Source organism: Sebastes fasciatus, chromosome 9 (assembly GCF_043250625.1).
Source record: "Sebastes fasciatus isolate fSebFas1 chromosome 9, fSebFas1.pri, whole genome shotgun sequence".
Classification (NCBI taxonomy): Eukaryota; Metazoa; Chordata; class Actinopteri; order Perciformes; family Sebastidae; genus Sebastes; species Sebastes fasciatus.
The window spans coordinates 17240479-17249770 of record NC_133803.1 but is presented as its reverse complement, the minus strand read 5'-3'; positions in this window follow the sequence as shown (position 1 = coordinate 17249770).

The following is a 9292-nucleotide window of genomic DNA, read 5'->3' as shown; positions in this document are numbered from 1 at the left end:
TTTTGCTCCTGCCTCCTCTGACAGATGTCAGAATTGGGATTTGAATGCTCAGGGAAGAGAAAGTGATTCAACATGAGGTCACATGTACAGAGCTGTGGATGTAGGTCACAGCACATGTGTGTGAGAGCTATAGTTGGTGCTGTCGGTGTAATTTATTCAAATGAGAATAGCATGATATTTCTGTTGTTTCATTGTCAAGGCAATGGAGGACCGATTTTTTTAAAAATCCAACAAAGCAAAAAAACGACATTAAAACCACACAGGTCAAAAGCGACAAAATAGAAGTAATAATAGTGTATACATTTGAATACTTTACTATGTGATGACTAGTTTACGAGGTGAAGCTTCACCCGAAAATAAAATTCAGTAACTACTTCCTCGCAAGCACTATTAAAGTATGCAGGACCTCCAGATACAGTGAGTATGCCCCCGTAGTTCTGTGTCAGCACTTTGACAAATGACTGAAGTCACCAGGGCCATTTTTACTGCTCCAACGAGCATAAAAAGACCATCATGTTTTTTTTCCCAAACAGCTTGTGAAGACTATTCCAACTGTTTGGTAGTGAGGGGATTGCCTCCAAAGATTTCCATCACACACATTCTGACATTGTTTTAGACAATGCCAACAGCTGTGCTTCTGAACATGTGTGCAGCCAACAACCCTCTCACAGACGTCGGAAGACTGTTAACATATAAAAAAAAACTTGACTTTACAACCAGCCAGGCTATATATATATCCAGCTATATCATTAGTTTGGGAGGCAGCGCTGGCACAGAGGCATGTGCGGTCAAAGACTTTACCACATATTCTTTAAGATGAATTATTTACGTTGAAAGCCGCTACAATCTCTAATTTTCTCACTTTCGAGATAAGTCAGCACCCGTCAATCAACACACAGTAAGCTGAAGTGTTGGCATTGAAGTGGAAAACATCAGTTTAACTGCTGTCTGTGTTTTTATCACTCAAAGGCTAAGGTGATTCACTTTCCAGAGATTTTTTAAATGTATTATTATAGCAATATTGCCTAATTTATCATTGAAATTCAGTCATATTTCATAAATAAAAAACATTCCTTCAGAATAATATTACAAAGCTGTCATATAGGGTAAATAAAAACGTTTATCTTTCTATCGTAAGTTGAAATCAAAATACACCTAACCACTTTTCTTAAGACACCAGTTTAAAGATTAAGCTGTTAAGAAACATTTTCATTTGCATATCTTCAAATATTAATAGATTAGACTACTTTGGCACAAAGAGTGGAAAACTCTGACAGATTTTCCAGCAGTTCTTTGATGGGAAAATGACAAAAAAAAAGGAAAGACAGGCTGATATCTTAAAACAGCTTGCCATGTGTATTTTCATGGAGTGGATGTTCCATTACAGCAGAGCGCAACATGGCTGAAAAACCCATCAGAGATGTAAAAGGATATGGTGTGATCACTTGTTTCCACTGGTGAAAAAAGGGAGGGGAGCTTGTAGCATTGTAGTCACGCTCATAAAGAGCAGACTGCCTGAGTCCCTGTCGTGTCGATCCGTCAGGCCTGCCCGCAACGCCTCTGCTGCATTGACACTAACATAGTGTACATATGCCTCCATATACGGAATGAAATTGTAGCTGTAAGCAGGGCATTTTAAGTGTTATTACTGTATTTAATTACTGGTAATGTATTTTCTGACTCACTTAGACTAACCCTTTTTTTTAGTTTTTGAACTGCTTGATTTGTTGTCTGTTTTAGATATGGGACATAGTGTTTACAGTTGGATTTTTGTTTGTATATTTTGGTAAACAAAGTAATAAAAAGTGTTAATTTAGTCATAATGTGAAGCATCCATACTTGTTGTATGAAGAGATAATGAACAATTGACGATAAAACACAGTTGTAGTCATATAAAACATGAATATAAAGTATTTATTAATGTATAAATAGTAGGGCTGTCAAAGTTAACACGTTAACGCAATTTTTTTTTTTAATTCAAACTTACGCTAAATTTTGGCGAAGAAGAACTAGTATGGCCATTTTCAAAGATTGAATGATTGATTTTTCTCATTTTTGTTGGTTTACAGTTTCAGTCAACAAACGGGCGCAGCCTTGTGACAATTCAGCAACATGCTGATTTGGCCTTGCTGTTATTTCAGGTGCAGTGATGTCTGGACTGTTTAAAAGTGTTTATGCCTTTTGTGCCAAAAGCTTTGACACTCCTCCTCACGCCTCCTGCGGACGGCACACACTGCAGCACCCGTCACTGAGCGTCGCAGAGCACATGTCTGGTTTCCAGCTGGAACTCATGAGTCTGTCACAAAGTCCTTGCATTTCAGCTGTCATTCAGACGAGGTGTTTAGCTGTACATTCAGCAAACTGAGTGATTCAAGTGACAGCATGCTGGTGATGTCAGATTATTTCTCATTTTCTGAATGGTTCAGTTTGACCTTTATGTGACCTGGACAGTACTTCTATAAGTGGGGGCTGTGTCTTGCTCAAGGACACTTCATCAGCACTTAAACAACCGGGGGATTTGAGTAAATATCAGGTTATTTTAAGAAGTTAAAATAGTTGGAAGTCATCCAGCCCAAGATTAAAGCTTCGCTGGTGACACATGACCTCTTGTGGTATTGATTTGGCTCCAGAATCACAATGCACAGCCAACACAGCTTCCCAAATATTAAACAATTTCATGGACGCTTGCATTCTTGGATGATAACATTAAAAACAAAAGGACAGGTGATTTATCTTAGAGCTAAGGGGAAGTAAGGGATATCTTGATTGCCTCTGCTCTCCAAAAAGATATGAGGGCTGTATTTGATCTGAGTTTATTTTTGTATGTCAGATAAATCAGACTTTTTGAGAGCCTGCGGCTATCTGCACTGTCTGGCTTTGTTTTGTGCAAGGTTACTGCCAGGCCAAGACTTCACAACCTGATTTAATGAGACCCAATGCATCTGTTCCCAGTTTCACACCGGTGCCATCAAGAACCTAAGTGGAAACAAGCCTCGCTCTGACACCGTGGACGTTTTTTGAGGATCATACTTGTGCTATCTATCTGTGAAAACTTTGGTTTTCCTAAAGATGAGTGCCTTCTTCGGCCCGGATTTGAGCAAACGTCCAAAACGTATAATTACTGCTGCATGGGAAAACTCTCTCTTTTCCACTTGAAAATTCCCTCTCCTTCTTAGTTCTTGACTCTCTGATGTCAGTCATTTAAAGCATCTGAAGTGAAGCATCTCCAACCCGTGAGTAATATCAAAGAGCTGGGTTCATGCAGACAGCTTGGAGCCCCTGTGCTGCAGGACTTCAGCTTGCAGCCCAACACTTCTGGCACCTCTGTTTTCTGGGAGCAATGAGTGTGCGCCCCTAAGGTTGGCAGAGAGAAGGACCATGGATATTTTTCCAATGACTAGAGGAACTCTTGCCCTGAAATAAATGACTTGCTTTATTTCAAATGACAGACCCACTTCTTTGCTAGCACTTGCCCTTGGCAGCCCCTCAGTCACTTTTTTTCAGCAACAACATAGGTTCACTCATTAAAAGGAGCCAGTGGGAACACCGAATGCTGATTTTACTCGGATTCTGGGAAGCAGAGAAAAAATGCATGCTTCCCGGGAGTCATATCTACTAACGGTCTTTGATGAAAAACACGTTTCCGTTGATGCACCGGACTGAGTGCCTGGGGTGTAAGCATAGGTTGTGGTTTGATTTGCTGATTTGAAAGGGGAACTTTCACAGAGAGTATTATTCAGCCTGTGGCTCAAGTGTACGACGGCGTATTAGGGCCGTTGTAGGTAAAAAAAAAAAATCATAAAAACTTCTGAGTCGGGGGAGGAGGGGATAATATTCCAAGAAAAACTCAGAATTTCCAAGATTAAAGTCATAAATTTACGAGGAAAAGTACTCAGAAAACTGAGCAAGGTGAAGGTCCCGAAAGACACATATACATGTTTTCATTCATGTTCTTAATGTGTTCTTTTATGAACATAAGTACTAATATTGTAGAAGTTACAGGAAAGTAGAGACAAACAACTTCTGTCTTTGAATACCCCACTATTTTTAATTACCACGGTTTTGTACTACTCAGAGAATATCCATGTTTTTTTCTTGTAAATGTATGACTTTAATCTCGGAAATTCCAATTAATATTCTTGGAATATAACCCCAGTCCACTCTTTTTTTATAATCTGGCCCTTTAGTTAATCCACCAACTAGTGCAATACTAAGGTGTCTCTTTTTATAGTTCATATATTGTCTTGTGTTTCACATTTGGGGAAATGCACTTATTAGCTTTCTTGCCAAGAGTTAGAGGAGAAGATTGATTCAACTATCATGTCTCTATGGTATGAAGCTACAGCCAGCAGTTTTGTCCAAAGGTAACAAAAATCTGCCTACTAAACAAATATGAAAGCCTACAGGGTCTGAAATCAGCACCCAGCACCCGCTAAATGCAGGTAAATTGTTGGCAATGATGCGTAGAATCGTCAGGCCATTCGCCACTTTGGTGGACAGGGAAAACGCGAGGGATGGGAATAGAGAATCTGTTCCCGTTGAGAACCAGTTCCTTGTTCATTCAAACCGGTGGGCAGCACAGTCCTGCTTGGATAAATAACGGAGTTACTAACGTTAACGGAGGTTCCATTGAGTTACATTATGATGCGTTCTACTCAGTAAAAAGGAATTGGGCAAAGATAAATTATAACGCTATCATGTGTTATCAAATGTAATTTGGTTTTTGGCGAGAAAATTGAATAAACACAGTTGTTTGAAGGAGAACACAGCAAATCAATATAAAATAGATATTAGAGAGGGAATTAAGACCTGTTTAACTTCACACACACTAACACAAGCTCTAAGCAGCTTATAAAACATTATGAAAACTACTAATGCAAAGATTTTTTCAATCAAAGCCAACACCTAAATAAAAATATAATAAATAATTTCCTAATAATATGAATTGCGTTTTTTTATGCAAATACTATGGATGACAATAACAAAGTACGGTAGTGTAGTACATAGTACCCTCCCACCCCTGGAAATAGGACTTCCCTGGAAGCTAAGGTGTAATTCAAACATTGGAATTTACCATGCAGACAATGTTTTTTTGTGTAAAAACATATTGAGCATTGAAAAACATCAGTTCTAAAATGTTATTCCTTCATTTAGCACATAGATTTCAAAAGTGGCAGACAAAAAAAACAAACTTGACTGCCACAGTAGCAGGCAACTTGTTATGAGCTTCAGGGTTGCTGATAGAGGGGTTTACCTTTGGACAGAACCTGGCTAGTAGTTTCTCCCTGTCTCCAGTCTTTGTGCTACTGTAGCTGACTTAATACTGCTCAGCTCTGCATCATGGAGAGAGGCACACACACACCAGCTTTGGATATCTGTGGCGTTTACACAGGGTGTCAACACTTCTCTCATGTGCATTCTCACTGAAGTGTGAGCCCAGTAGGGCAAACATCAAAATCCATCTTCAACCACAGTGTGAAAATATAATACATCCCATAGGAAATAGCATGTTATTACAGTAAAACAATGCACATACAAAATTAGCACATAACATCTATCTTTATTCTGATTAAAAGCCACACAGACTCACTTCCAGGCAACACTTCATAAAACATAGGAATAACAGGCATACCTTTTGAAGTAGAAAAAAACACATTATACATCCCATTACCTACCTGTGCAGGTAAGGCATTATCAATATCCAAGGCACACAACCTGACCATAAAGCAGCATAAACACGAGGGTTAACATATAGCTTGCAAACCACTAAAATACCTAGCATTCAAATATAAACAAGCCCAGAGCTGCTAGTTCAATTAGCTGCTAATTAGCTAGCCAATCATTACAATTACTCTAAAATCTAAATGAACAATTTGTTCACACAGTGGAGGCCAGACCAGCAGGTTCATTGGGTTCATTGTATCTCGGTGTGTCACCATACATGACGTTTATTCATAAAACAAAACAACTATCAAGGATAAAGGAGAGAGCAAAGTTTGAAGTGACTCACCTGCAGCTTGGAATCATGTGAGCCCAGAGGTGTAACATCTAATGACGCCCCCAGGGAAACAAAAAGGAACACCATAGGAACCTATTTACAGGTGGGAACGGAATTTTGGGGAAACTCACTACAATAATAAAATAAAGATTTAAGAGAAATAAAATAAATAAAATAAATAAAATAAATAAAATAAATAAAATAAATAAATAAAATAAATAAAATAAATAAAATAAATAAATAAAATAAATTAAATTAAATTAAATTAAATGATCCTGGCTACACTAAGCTAAGTTAGCCTGTTGCTGGCTCTAGCATATTTAGGTTTCAGGTTTATTTGCCAAAGTACATTCATACAAGGAATTTGACTTATTTGTATTATGCATCTCTCAATGTACTTAACACAGAATAGAAATAACAGCTAGGAACAAGGACAACAAAGATGGACAAATAAAGGTGAGGAATAGGCAGGACTGTTATGTACAGTAGTGAAAAAAATAGGTTAATGTATAGATATTATATAAATATAAATAAAAGAACCAAAGACAAATAATGAAATAAGAATAAAATAGTCTAATAAAATGAAATAAAACATCTATATACAAGTCAATCTGGAAGTTGAAAACAATCAAAATAGTAGGGCAGCAGGAGTTTGAAAAAAATATCTAATTGCGATTATTTTTTTGACTGATATTGCGATATGATTTTCGATATTAGAGGGTATGATCATTTTTACATCATTCTCATTTTAATTGAAAAATATATTAGATTGATTATAGTGTGATTATTGCGGGGATCTGCACCAAACAAATTAGTTTTCTTAAGCCTGTAGAATATGACGTGTAGGCCAGGACATCTCTGCAGCACGACAAATTCTAATTTAATTTTATAATAATTCATTTTGGACACACATTTCAACTTTAATAAATATTGCAATTTCCTCCTCATTCTCCGATTTGAAAATTGCAGTAGGCTATTTTGCAATTTTGATATGTTCAAAGAAAGATAAGATTTTTGGACCAGATTAATTGAGCTTTTAGACAGATATTTTTTTCTATCAGCAGTGATTTTTGTCGATGATCTGTCATATTTTCTAAAAGCCTTTTTTTTTTTATTCAGACATGTTTTTGTGCAGGTTTCTTAAAAATGCTATTGATATTGATAACATTCAGCCACTAGATGTCACATTCTCCCTCCACCGTTCCATTGCAGTTACTTCCCAACAAGTCGTTGCCAGGCACTTATCGTCAATCTCAGCCATTTATCCTTTTTTTCCACTCTAACTGACAACCCAGAGACACCACGTGCTATACCAACGTTGTTTTACTATTGACTCACAAGCCTTGTTAGAAGTGGGAACCAAACATCAGATATCTTCCACAGAGATAATCAAAACATTCATTTTGGACCCGCCAAAATGTATTAAATGATTAATTCACAATCATAATAATTGTTTTCAGGAGAAGCCATACTTATTCGGTACCTTTCTAAAGGCTCTGTGGATGTATTATTTTTTTTTTATATTTGTCTACATAAAAATCTCATACAATACGACCTTTAAAATACCTCAGGTTCTGATCTTTCCCTCCTAATCTGGGCTCATGTGTGTCTGCCCAGCCTCACTAGAATATTACATTTTCACATTCGCAGATGTTATGAAAAATGTACAAAGAGGAACGAGTGAGGAGGAAGTGGAGTCGGTACAGAAAGTCAGTGAGTAAAATATTTTCTATAGTTACAGTAGCCCAGCATTGGACGAGCTGGTATTTCACACCACTGTGACTGAAGGAGAACATCACACCCAGAAGAGTTCTCCTTTTAAACTCTTATTTGAAGAAGACGCTTCCCCATCTGCCCTCAGCTTTCTGTGTGTCTCTCTGTGCTGTTAAAACTGACAATCTGGTGCTGAGCTCCACACCCGTATACCTCCAACATAAATACCTATCAACACCAAACTATCTGATCTTTTTTGGTCCATTGTGTCACTCCAAAACCGCTCACCTTGGGACATTTTTTTCTTAAAAACCACTAGTGAAAGTGAACTTTCAGTTGATTGCAGCCAGTTTGTTTGAGGTTATTCATCCTTTTAAAATGCTTGTTGGTTGCTAAATACTCGACTCAGCAGAAAATGCTGGTTTACTGAGTCACACATTGACATCCTCTGGCAAAGCTGTATGAACCACCCTGGAACGTGCTCTGGGCTTGAAACCAGCGACCAGTGCCAGACCCATATAGCCAGTCTTTGGTGTGTGCCACGTGGACTACTCCAAGAGCCTCAACCCAATTCTGCCACTGAGCTACGAGAGCAAGGTTTTGACTTCCCCATTTTCCCTAATAGCACATTTTTTTCCTGGCCTGAGCCTCACCATCATTTACTTAACCCCTTCAGTACATGGTTTCCACACTGTGAGACAGATGGTCTGGTGCTAGACCACAGACAAATGTATCTTTCTTAATCATAAGATTCTGCAAACTCAATAGTACATTATCACAAAGACCTCTGCTGACGTTATGCAATTTTTTTTCAAGAAACTGGCTCTTCATATTCTCTCTCATAATCTATTGTTGCATGTTAGTGTTGAGATAAGACAAACTTGGTATGCTTGATAAACCTTTCAAAGGACAAGATGTGGGTGAATATGAAAAGAAAATATGAGTGACATCAAAAGTTAAATTAATTCTATATTTGAGCACACCTTTCTTTGGATTGAAGTTATATTTTTTGTGATTTTTTCAGTTTCATAAAATAGAATACATCTTCCAGTAATGAAGCATTTTGACTGTACATGTATTTTTTCCTAACTATGTAGTTTGTGCTGTAACATTATCTACTGTTACAGGTTATGTTCTCACAAATATTTTAGTGCTGACATCTGTAACAGTCGTGTCAGCAAGATGAACAAAGATTGTCACTGAGTGCAGTAAAGTACAACTGAAATGGATATTTTTGCTTGAGATGATGACTGTTCAGAATCAGACTTAGAGGAGCAGTGTGTAGGATCTGGCGGAATAGCAGTGAGGTTGCATATTACAACCAACTGAAGCCTCTCCTGTATGCCAAGCGTGTTGGAGAGCTACAGTGGCCAACGCAAAACACGAATGTACCTCTGTAGAGCCAGTTATTGTAGGAGTAACATAGATCATTTGGAGCAGAGCCAGTGCGTGTGTGTGTACGTGGGAAGTGAGTGGTGAAGCAAGAGAGAGAGAAAGTGGTGGTGACGGAAGTGAGTAACCTTATCGACTTGCGTGTCACTTCTGGGCTACTGTAGAAATAAGGCGGTGCAACATGGCAGA